The 2912-nt window shown below is 41.3% G+C and overlaps 1 pseudogene; it reads left to right on the forward strand.

Annotated features, from left to right (window-relative positions):
- The first annotated feature begins 572 nt into the window (after nucleotides 1-572).
- On the forward strand, nucleotides 573-690 carry LOC124797113 (annotated as a pseudogene).
- The last annotated feature ends 2222 nt before the right edge of the window (nucleotides 691-2912 follow it).

Genomic DNA, 2912 nt, shown 5'->3' on the forward strand with positions numbered 1-2912 from the left:
TGCCTGGACATTGGACATATCCATGAGCATGGTGCATAAAATCCAATGAAATATCCTTCTTTGCTGTCCATTCAAAATCACCCATGTGCTCGAGTTGCTTCCTGTTGACCTGCCAGTAAGAGAATTTATTGCTTGCATGGAAGTGGACAAAGGTCTCTAAGACAAAGATTGGCTGTCCACAAAATCTTTTACAGCCAAAGCCCACTTCCATCTGACAGGAAATGTCAACACACAGACTTGTCAAATATGGGCAATGGAAAATCCACAGGCATGTCAACCAATACTACTTCACCCTGCAAAGGTAACTGTGTGGTGCTGGTTTATGGCATCATTTATCATAGGGCCTTTTTTTTTTAAAGAGACAGGTGCTTCCAGTCCTGTTAGCTGTACCATCACTGGTAAGTGCTATGAGTCTCTTTTGCACAACCATGTCATTCCAACTCCCCAACAGTGTAGATGGGATAATTTTTATGCAAGATGTTGCACCTCCGCACATTGCAAATCCAGTTAAGCAGCTGCTGAAACACCATTTCAGAAATACTAGAATTATCAGCTGCCATTTCCCTATCAGTGGCAACGGCCTTGCCACAGTGGATACTCCGGTTCCCGTCAGATCACCGCAGTTAAGCGCTGTCGGGTGTGGCCGGCACTTGGATGGGTCACCATCCGGGCCGCCATGTGCTATTGCCATTTTTCGGGGTACACTCAGCCTTGTGATGCCAACTGAGGAGCTACTCAACCGAATAGTAGCGGCTCCAGTCAAAGAAAACCATCATAACGACCGGGAGAGCAGTGTGCTGACCACATGCCCCTCCTATCCACATCCTCATCTGAGGATGACACACCGGTCGGAAGGTCCCGATGGGCCACTTGTGGCCTGAAGATGGAGTGCTTTATTTCCCTATCACCTAACCTTAATCTTTGAAAGATGTTGTATTCAGTGTTCTTATTGCAGATAGCCCCACAGCCAAAAGTCACAAACTTAGCTGCATTGAAGGTACACATTGTGCAACACATTCTGAATGTGACCCTGGAAACACTTCGATCAGTTGTGAAACATGCTGTTTCTTGATTTCAACTTGTATGCTGTCCACCATTTTCTGCAACATGTTTTGCGCCAGCCACATGGAAATTAATAAGTAATTTGACTTTGACTGGTGCTTTTTATGCAGGTTTTGGCCTCAGGATAATTAAAACCCTATTTTTGCCATTGGATGTGATATGACATTGCAGTGATGGATGGGCTTACATAACTAACAGCATCTAAAATGTAGACTTCCACACCTTGATATGTCTTGTTCATTATAATTATCTGGGCTGTTATGCCATGGTCGGTTGATGAATTCTGTGTCAATTCCCAACGTTTCGTCCCCGTCTGCGGGAGACATCTTCAAGGGTGTCTGTAGCTCAATGGAAGGTCCAACACACCCACTGGCTCGCTACTGTCTGCTGCTAAATTCCGTGTCTGTGCGCTCCGACGCCACGGCGTGATGTCATGTTTTGAAAACGTCAGTGCAATTGGCTGCTGTCCGTTGCCATCGGTCATCGTTGCCATTGGTCATCGTTGCCATCACCCAGTAGTACACATCATCTTTAACACCAGCATCCATATACCGTTACATTTCACGCCCTCCTCCTTTTGACTGAAATTATTAGGATGTTTAGCGATTTCGATTGCCTCCCTGTAGAGCCTCTCGTACTATCCGCTTGTGGCCGCTAGTACTTGCGTCTCCTCGAAACGAATATGGTGATTCCGTGGCTGGAAAGCATGCTCCACAACAGCTGATCATTCCATTTCTCCTCTTCTAAAATTGCCCTTGTGCTCTTCCAACCATTTTGAAACGCTGGCAAACCATTGGAAAAAGCTGGAGTGTATAGGATCCCATGCAGCTGTGGAGATGTTTATGTGGGTACCACTAAAAGAACTGTTTCAAAACGCTTGGAAGAGCACAAGGGCAATTTTAGAAGAGGAGAAACGGAATGATCCATTGAGCTGAAGAACCCCTTTAAGATGTCTCCCACAGACAGGGACAAAATGTTGGGAATTGACACAGAATTCATCTACCGACCACGGCATAACAGCCTGGATAATTATAATGGACAACTAATAGCATCATACCTGTACACCCATGCACACTGAGCAGTACTGTTTGTTTAGTGTCAGATGTACACTTTAGACATTGTTGTATGATGCATTTGTGATTTGCTGTTGACCACTATTAAATTATGATGTTTACAGTGCCATCTATTGCTACATTTTATAAGTATTTATTTTCTTCTTCGATGATATTCCATTGCAATTTGCTGACATTCTGACTAGTGGTGTTATTTCTACAGTGGCATGAAAGTTTAACTTTAACTAGAATAACCCTCTGTATATGAAACAATTATTTACGTAAAAACTACATGCACTGCATTGCTAAACAGAGAATATCAGGAACATAATACAAGAATAAAAAATGACTTAATTTTAGCCTACTTCCTTCTATATGATAAAGAACCTGTAAATTATGGATGCATACTGTACAACAGTTTACCACAGTATATAAAGATAACGGAAACTTTCTCTCTTATTAAAAGAAAATGAAAAAGCCATTTAATCAATATTTGCCCTTACAGTGTAAAGGAATACCTTGAAATAAAAAAATTAAATAGTGTGTCAGTATACATTGCAAAGGGAAACTGCAACAAATGTAAAACAAAATCACTTCAAGTATATCTGATGTACAAAATAATATTTTGTGTCATAACACCGCTGCTGCTTTTTTCTCTCCTTTTTGTCTTTTTTTTCTTGGTAGTGCAGAGTGAAGAAAGATATACAGACAGATGAACTATATTATCATTGGTGCCCTCTATAATGTACTTTTGATGAAATTTTTTGTGAAAATTCTATAAAATATATGTATATTTAC

The sequence above is a fragment of the Schistocerca piceifrons genome, chromosome 4, assembly GCF_021461385.2.
Source record: "Schistocerca piceifrons isolate TAMUIC-IGC-003096 chromosome 4, iqSchPice1.1, whole genome shotgun sequence".
In the NCBI taxonomy this organism is placed as follows: Eukaryota; Metazoa; Arthropoda; class Insecta; order Orthoptera; family Acrididae; genus Schistocerca; species Schistocerca piceifrons.